The sequence below is a fragment of the Procambarus clarkii genome, chromosome 48 (genome assembly GCF_040958095.1).
Source record: "Procambarus clarkii isolate CNS0578487 chromosome 48, FALCON_Pclarkii_2.0, whole genome shotgun sequence".
In the NCBI taxonomy this organism is placed as follows: domain Eukaryota; kingdom Metazoa; phylum Arthropoda; class Malacostraca; order Decapoda; family Cambaridae; genus Procambarus; species Procambarus clarkii.
The window spans coordinates 14998054-15007767 of NC_091197.1; the positions used below are offsets into that span (position 1 = coordinate 14998054).

Genomic DNA, 9714 nt, shown 5'->3' on the forward strand with positions numbered 1-9714 from the left:
TTCTTATCCAATATGAACACTTTATTAACAAACATTTTAAATTCTAGCCACTGTCACAGACACTGGGCCTAGACAATGTTACAACAATAAACATGGCATTTTAGACAAACTGTGCATAGCCAGCCGTTAAAGAATACAAACAGCTGTAAACATTAACGTCTATAATTAAGGGATATTTATTCCAATACGAACAACATTTATCGGAACCACATTGATACCTACAGAAAACCAGCCGAACAATAGTCATAACGCCATACACCAGATATTAAACATAACAGAGGGAACCGATTCTATTTTTCTAAGAACAGTTTCAAAGTACACAACCTACAGATTTACAACTTATTTATTTTGCATCTTGCTCCCCAATTTTGCAGTCCGCTTCACCGGCCTTCTTACTGCTACAGCCACCCGTCTTCATCCATTTTCTATACTGCGTCTGTAAAGTTAAAATGTTTGCATTAATTTCAATATTCACTTTACTTCTTGCCCCTCCAACAAGCTAGAGTAACTACACGCCAAACTATTTCCTACTACAAACTATTCTCTAACCACCATTCTACCACAAATCTACGATGTTCTGAAAGTTATCGTTAGTAGTCACGTTTCCTCCCTTTATATTACTTTTACACGTTTTCACTAACAAAATGGCCCGTCAACCATACTTCATCGAATACCAATTTATACCATATGACATTATAACTGCTAAACACTTACCGTTATAGTCAACTGAAGAATATGTACATTCCTTCATTCTTCCTAACATTTACACTAACCAGTAAGAAACTGCAGTATTCTTGCAAACTCTACGTTCAATATTTCTAGTGGCAAATTCTAGTGGTGTAGAAGCAACACCTTCCACAGTTCGTCACCCCCACCCCCCTGCTAACTATTCATAATGCCCTAAACTATTTTCACCGATCACTATTAGGTCCTCCCAATTACAACGTCATGAACACTACCATTCATCCTTTACACTATCTTTGAATCATGCTGCTTCAAAGCGCATCTATCGATATTTCCCTACTAATTATGGTAGCCTATTCCATTAATTTCCATTTTAACTGGCATTTTTACTGCCTCCTAAACCAAAGTCTCATAACTAGGACAAGTAAACTAGTTAATACTAACCGTTTCTAATGTCCCACAGATGCTTTTTCTATAATTCTGCAGAATATCCTTTCCAACAGTTTCCTGCCAAATTATAAATATTACCTGAAAGTTTTAACAACTTGCCTTTTCTTTCAGATATTCCTGCAACGTTGTCAGGCGCCCTGTGTTCAACACCGTCCAACCACCTCTATCGAGACTTGCAACTACGTCACGTCAGAACTAGTTCCGTGCCTTGTGCGCCTGACTAGTCCTCCGTTCACTTTAAGTTTCTCAAGAAGACTCGTGGCGATTGTCGCGCCAGACCCTTGAAAAACAAAAACATTAAGTTATTTATACCATTAATGTTTTATAAAGTATCAAATAAATTTATGAAAAAGTCTAAAGTTATTTGTTTAACAAATTATAATTTCTGTATAACATTAACTCTTTTCTTTGTAATCTTTGATATATAGGGCAACACCAGGGTACAAACTTAAGTACTAAACCTTATTTAATAAATTTAAATTCTTAATTTGTTTAATACATTCGTCCTAATAGCGTTTAAGTTGCCATTCCAAACAATATTACCACGCATTCTAGTGACTACCGATACCATGACTGATTATCATTACGACCCCACAAGACGTGGCATGTCCACTAGTAGCCCGTAAATTAGCGACATGCCAACACTTAATTACTTACAAAATTGACTATCTGGGAAAACAATGTGATCCCAGACAAGCAGATTTCTACGTTTACTAATTCCGGCCCCACTGAATACATTAACTTTACTGAAAGGTTTACAATACAACTTTCGCACTACTGAAGAAACCACATGAACTAGGAAAATTGCCCAAGTAGTGGGGGTGGGGTGGAAGGAAGATTTAATACAATACCAAATAAAATTTCAATTTCTACCTAACGACAAACTATTAGAACTACTGTACCTGAAAATTTGTTTACCCGCTGCAATGGACACTACAGATATCAAGACTGAAGAAATTCAAACCTGCATAACTTACCAAATACCCGGTCTTAACCAAAGTAATTCAGAAATAATTGCTTCCGTGAATTACATAACAGGCGAGTGTGGATTTCTGCAAAGTAAAAAAAAAAAAAAAAGTGGCTTTAATACCATTAAGTTTTAAAAGCATCAAGATTCATCGAAACGGCCTAGTTCTGCGAGCCTTGGGGAGGGGGGCGGGGGCTGTGAAAACACCCTTAGACCATTAAGCCACAGAAGATACCCATAAACTGCCACCAACGCTACGCCACAGGAATAAGCTGTACATTTAGTGCCTTTTAGTACCTACTAGCCATTTAAAAATTTAAGTAATATGACAGCTGGCTAAAATTGAGCTACAAATCCCCCAAATTCTGCAGGAAGTTGTATCCTTTACTCATTACACTAATAATTATTGCATTTTAAACGGGCCACGTACTTAAATACCTTACGTACTGCCCAGATATTGATTTTGCCCGTTCTAATGCAGATTTAAAAAAAAAAAAAAAAAAAAAAAAAAATTGTGGACCTGCCACTTTATGCTGTACGGCTAAATCTTAAACGAAGCTAATTATTAATACTATTGTTAGGATACGTCAACTAGGTTTCCATGTAAATAACTTTACCAATTCTATCATACGCCACCCAAATATCACCATCCCTCTGAAGGCATCACAGATAACAGAGCCCACATTACGCTACGCCAACAACCAGGTCACACCATAATTAAATACCGACACCTGCACCTTATATGAGTTAATACATTGAGCAATAAAGTCCACGGTAACCTTACTTGATGACCGGTGTAGCTGCAAATGATGTAAGAAGCGGGACACCGCCTAAGGAACTACGTCTGCTGGCTGTCAGCCCGACACTGTGGCAGCCGCCGGCCGCTCCTGACCTTCTTGCCCAACACAGCGTTATTGGTGACGTCACAGTGCTTAACGACCATTATCCTCGTGCTGTGCTAGTTAATGTATATGTTTATCTCTCAGAATGTTCGGTAATACGTTTATTGCTTGTGATGTGTGTCTATGTATGTATTATCACGATGTACTGAACGGGGTGAGCATAGCTTGAGCTACCTCATCCCTTTGTGTGTATTTTACCTCAATAAACATATTTCAATTTAAATTTCTCGTGCTGTGCTAGTTTGCGCTCCAATGTTTTACATCCCGTTAGTTACTTTTAATCAGTAATATTATAATTTAATGTAATATGTAATATACTGATTTACTTTAATCAGTATATTATAAATCAAAACAGCGGATAAAAGCTTTCGAGATTCATAAATAATGGATTCAGGAACTCGTCCCGTGGTCTACATACAGCCTATAGTCATTTTCGCCATTTTAATACTATATTAGCAATGTCAGACTGATTATTTTTAATAGTAACACAAGAAAAGATGCCAGTATTTTTGATTGGCACTCTGTGTTAAGATTTCCTTAGCTAAGAATATTCCTTAACAATTTAGAGAGACTTGCAGTTTTAATTCTTATAAAATGATATGCTGAAATTTGGTTTAGAAACTAATTAAAGTCTTAAGTGCTCTTCGTCAGTCCTAATCAAGGCTAATATACTTTGAATACAGTAACAATGCAAGCCATAATATCAACATTGTCAGAGGCTGTCATAAGGTGCAGATGTTTACTGGGAAAAACTGTAAAACAGATAATATATAAAAACATGTATATACATTATGTCCAACCCTATGTACAGTGCTTTATAATCATAAATATCTTGAAATTTATGTTATTTTGGTCATTTGTAGTATTCCTTATTCTGCCTTTCACAAATTAGTGTGATAAATTTGAAATCATAATCTACAATATGTATTTGTTATTGACCTATAAATCTTTGCTAACAATTTATAAAGGAATCTGGAAAACACCTTATAATTACTGATGGACTACCCGTTGTGCTGTGAATGAGACTTGCCGCACCGTAGGGCGGTGTGTTGTGTTTAAGGATCAGCTGACGCCATAAACACAACACACCGCCCTACGGTGCGGCAAGTCTCCCTCTAACACACACCTCTGTTTTAATCACCGTTCCTCTATCTACAGCACAAAGCAACAAGCACCTTGGTAGCTCCGATCATCTTCAACATAAACGCGTCCAACAACATCAGTACTGGTGCAGTCATCGGGAGGACAAACCCTTCATGCAAACTGCACCTACTATCAACAAGAAGAAGAATAATCTCGCAGACATTACTTTTCCACTGCTCTCCTCAGCCGATGTTGTCGCTTTGTGTTAGATCACTCGCCCCCTCTTTGCACTCCCAGTTGACACTCTAAAATCTTTGGCTCTTACATCCTTGAAGGTGAAGTCTAGGCTCCACCCCTAAAGGCACCTTGCCCTCAAGCTCTACCCCTTCCTAGTCCCACAATCGTCGTCGCCCCTAAATTAACAAATGCACCCTTTCCTGGGTCTACAACCAATTGACTGAACATAATGGGCTGTGTTGCACCACACAACTTCCCCCATGCTCGAGTGGGGGAGTTGTGTATATTGACATAGCTCGAGTGCATGGGGGGAGTTGTGTAAAACCCTGGTTTGTATCTCGGAGAGGCTGCAGGATCCAAATAAGTTCAGTAGAACTTCTGGTTTCAACTCTTTTTTTTTTTTTTTTTTTTTTTTTTTTTTTTACCATGTCATAGCCAGTCGATTAAGGCAGCGTCTGGGATGCTCTCGGACGTAGGTTCGAATCCTCGTCACGGCCCTTGTGGATTTGTTCATCAATATATAAAAAAGGTTAAGTTCCCAAAGTTACTGGTGCTAGTTGAATAATCTCCTACAGAGTTAATTAGCCTAAGTTTTAAAAGTAACTGGGAGGAGTGGTGGCTGCATTTGTTAAACAAGTAACCTTATTAACTATCCACACTGTAATAGACTGGAGAGATATCTTTAACACCTTGGTCATCTCTCACACTTTCCCGTGAAAGTGGGTTATCACAAATGCTCAACTGGGTTGAGCATTTGTGAGGGCGAACTCTTTCCAGTTTTTATGGGGTTAAAAATACAATTACAGTATTACAGTCTTAGGGTTACAAATAGCAACCGTTACAATGGTAGAAATCAGTTGTTACATGACCATCCTCTATCAAGTTAATAAGAAGTATTAACTGCTTAGTTGTACATTTGGGAAATGTGATTGGTTTTTTTATCTTACATAACCTATATCATTATCTACACAAGCTAATGAGTGTGTGAGGCAAGTATATTATATAGTAAATATACTTGCTACATATCCAAGCATGGAGACATCATCTTCAGAAAGATATAGCCATTTTGGAGAATGTTCAGGAATGCCTTTTATTGCCTGGAGTTGAACTAAGTCAACTTTCAAACCAGGAATGGTTGAGGGCCACACGGTCAACAATACTGCAAACCAGACATTAGGCACATCTCGGCAAATTAGTTATTTTTTGTTAATATTGAAAAATTTGGTGGATCCAGACAATTTTTTAAAAAAGGTCAGATGTAACACAAACAAGGAGCAATGGTTTTAAGCTCAACAAGCCACAATGTGGGACTGAAAACAGGAGCAGCTGCAGGTTTTTCCACCCACAGGGTTGTAAAACAGGTGGTGTGGGAGGGGAATGTTCCAAAGTAGGATCAATAGTCTACTCAAAAAGACTATTGAGTAGTCTAAATCATAGACTACTCAATAGTCTATGATTTGTCATATGAAATCATATCCACCATGACCACATTTGCTTCAAGTGCAGTTATCTAAATCACTCCTATGTGGTAGCTAAACACCGAAATGCTAAAATACACAGTGTGATTGTAACTTGCGTAGCTTATTGTGGGGTTCAGTCCCCGAGCCCATTACGCGCTTCTGTAACCCTTTCCAATACCGCCCACAAGATGGGTATGGGGTGCATAATAAATGAACTAAATAAAAAACTGATGATCCTTTTGAAACTTCAAGTTCCCTTTTAGCGGCCCAGATGTGAAACCACTCTGCCGAATACACAGCCCTTTCCTGAACCATCTAATCTCCATCAGTCATAAAGGTAGTCGCCTAGCTATATTAAACTTTGTGATTGTTATAGATTCAGCTACTCAAAACAAGTTCCAAGTAGCACGGGCTATGGTGAGCCCGTAGTAGACTTACCTGGCACAGGAGCGGTGTTATCTAAACTTTTTGTGGCTTAGCTTCACAATTTATATCTTTGTACCGCCTGGCAGGCGTACGACCGACATGGTTCTTTAGTACAAATACTTTGAAAAAGAGTCAAGATTCCCAAAGAGTCACCGTGCCATTCTTTACAGACTTGACATTTTTTCTCAGTCTTTATTCCAACACCTCAAATATTACAACAACGGCATACTCCAAGGCCGCTCCAAGCAACAGCCTAGTGGACCAAACTCTCACAAGTCAAGCCTGGCCTCGGGCCGGGCTTGGGGAGTAGAAGAACTCCCAGAACCCCATCAACCAGGTATCAACCAACCAGGCATAAACTGTCTGCAGGAGAAACCGACCACAATGTTTTCACAACACCAAATTACAGTTGTATGGGCCCATCCACACCTGATCAACCCCATCAACTTGTTGGCCGCAAACAACCGCTCCTTCAAGATTTTTATCAAACATTTCATGAACTACTCTAAGACATTAGGGGGCTATTCATGCCAAAGACTGTACCTCTCTCAACCAGTTTAAGATAAAAACTACCTAATGAACTCCATGTAACCTACCTTACCCCCTAAATGTCAACCCATGTCTTATTATTGTAATCAATGCTGTTTGATTACAATAACTTGTATAATTGCTTGTATAATTATACAAGACCAACTTGTATAATTGCTATTCTCTGCCTTGTCCCCCCCCTTTTTTATTTTTAATATTTTTTCAACGCAATTTATACCTTAAGCTCAATTACTATTAAGTTTTAATCCAAGTGTTCCCCCCCCCCCTCACCTTGCCCGAAACGCTATGCGTACTAGTGACTTTAGGTATTGTATGTAGTATCTCTATCTTTAAATCTATCATTATGTATGCACCTTTATCTGAATAAAGAATCTGATTATATATATATATATATATTATATGTTAAATATGGCCGAAAAGGTAAGATTAATAATTCTAACGAATTTTCTCAATATATCTTATGTTTCTTTTCACTGTCGATGGTAATTAAAAATCAAGTCTCCAAAATTCATTTTTATTTCTAGTCTGACGCGACGCCTGAACGCGTTTCGTAATAGCCGATTACATTTTCAAAGACTTTAGTTTACACACACAACTAACTTGTAAACACGCAAATTCGTCCAAACTTATACTCACATTATACTCGTGGGTGAGGTGATATGGTACAACATGGTAGAATATACCTCTTTGCCTTCCCTGCCAAACACTGAACAGCAATTGGAACTTTTGGCTAGGCTTGTCCAACTAGCGGTTCACCACCGAGACTCATCAATTTTATTTACGTACTGCGATTTCAAAATTTGTATTTTATCATATATAAGTTAATATTATTACATACTAGAATATACCGAGTAGTTAGGCTTGGTGGCAATAGGTTCTGTCGGCAATTATTCGTATTCAACACGTTCTCAGGCCAGGCTGGCTGGAGTGACAACTCCCCCAAAAACACGCATTATTCAGTTTTATTTCTGGATCTACCCATGTTAAAAAAAAACTTCTACACTTAAAAGCACAATTCAAGTTCAAGTATGTTTATCGAGACAAGAAAGATATACATTTCAAAGGGATAGAGTAGCTTAGGCTATTTCTACTCGCCTTAAAACGGATAAGGATAAGCTCAATTATCATACATGTAGCTCATGAACAATGTAATTCATGCTCATGAATATTTTTATTTTTTTTTATTTTTACATGCAAGCATGCTTATAGTACAATAAAAGTAAACAAATACAACATAGAACAGAACAAAATGACAAAGCACAAACGTGCAAAAACATAAAGGAACAAGTGTACTAAACACAAAAACGCAGGCCGGAAGGGCCGACCACAAAACAACAATAATTACAAACAAAATACAACAAATAAGTTAAACACAGCGGAATACAATACAGAAATAACACACCAAAACATTTAATATACAGAACAAGGCTACCAGCACCGCAAACACACACGGAGAGGCACCAACACTAAACGATGATAATAATAATAATAATAATAATAATAATAATAATAAAATAGAACCACAAATCATAACACAAGAACATGACGTCCACAACCACACACACACTAACCAAACCCCGGACCGCACAGGAACCGAACACACACACACAAGCCACACAAATAAACCCACAACCACAAACCGGAGCACGCAGGAACCGGGAAACAAACCCGCCCCACCCACTCACTCACCCCACAACCATGCACACAAATGGAAACCCACAATACACAAAGGAATCATGAGTGGGGAATACATTTCTCAGAGACAGGCCCAAACGTCTCCAAAGCCCAAGGATACCTTCACTTGTAGGCCTCCCAAATCAAATATTCCCTGTCGGTAGGGGGACGATCCCCCTGCCGCCGTGGGCCCCTTCATAAACTCGGGAACCTCCAGATCAGGCGGAAATGGCCACTCCTTAAGCTCACCGACGCAAGTAGCATAACGAGGCTGGGGAGCGCAAATCACGTCCTTCGAGGTAGCAGAAGACACCGATGAAGTTTACGAGGGCTGCAGAGACGGCCGCGTCACCGTACGCACAGGAGCCGGGGACAATCGACGAGATGGTAACGCTTCCACCGAGACCGCAGGAGACACTGAAGAGATGGCCGGAGACGGAAGAGGCGTAGAGACCGCAGCCGATGAAACGGGGACCGAGGAAGGGGCTACAGAACCCCCAGAGCGAGCAGCCTTTTTTCAACAGCATCACCAGGCCACCCCGCTCACCGCGAACCTCAGCAGGGGGAACCACCCCCCACGAAGAACCAGAGTCATCCGGGGCAGGCGACGCACCCGAAGCAGGAACCGCAGACACCATATCAGTGCTCGCACCATCCGGCAGGGGTAATGTCCGTCCCTCGTATCGACAGAGAAAGTCTCGATACGCCAATTCCTCCGTGAACTTCACTATCGCTCGACATGCCGTCACCAGCACGACTCCATAAATGTTTATCACAGGGATATGAAGCAACTCACACACCAGCGCTATCTCTGGGTACCCAGCCCGGCCAGAAAATTCGAGGCCCACAGACTAAGCCCTCAGTACAGGGGAGAGGGGGACCCCCCCCCATCGTGAACTCCACGTCAGCACAGGCGAGCAGAGAGACACGCCCCCAAACGGCCAAAACTGGCAAACAACCACCAACTGCCGGAGAGAGCAGTGAACACTTCCACCCTCCACGACAGCCAGCAGTTCACTTCCCTAGTAGTTAGGCTTGGTGGTTATAGGTTCTGTCGGCAATTATTCGTATTCAACCCGTTGTCAGGCCAGGCTGGCTGGAGTGGCGACTCCAACAACACGCATTATTCAGTTTTATTTATGGACCCACCAATGTTAGAAAAAACTTCTACACTTAAAAGCACAGTTCAAGTATGTTTATTGAGACCAGAAAGAAAATCTCAAAGTGATAGAGTAGGCGAGGCTATTTCTACCCCCCTTAAAACGGATAAGGATAAGCACAA

General features: G+C 40.2%; 1 long non-coding RNA gene across 2 annotated transcripts; it reads right to left on the reverse strand.

The window, feature by feature from the left end:
- On the reverse strand, nucleotides 1-3040 carry LOC138351060 (uncharacterized). Of its 2 annotated transcripts, XR_011222353.1 has the most exons (4): nucleotides 2886-3024; nucleotides 2112-2186; nucleotides 1234-1414; nucleotides 1-436 (listed from the first exon to the last, which is right to left on the reverse strand). It is a non-coding gene; the product is annotated as an uncharacterized lncRNA (long non-coding RNA). The 2 variants fall into 2 exon arrangements; XR_011222354.1 differs by lacking the exon at nucleotides 2112-2186 and having other exon boundaries at nucleotides 2886-3040.
- Between the last annotated feature and the right edge of the window lie 6674 nt (nucleotides 3041-9714).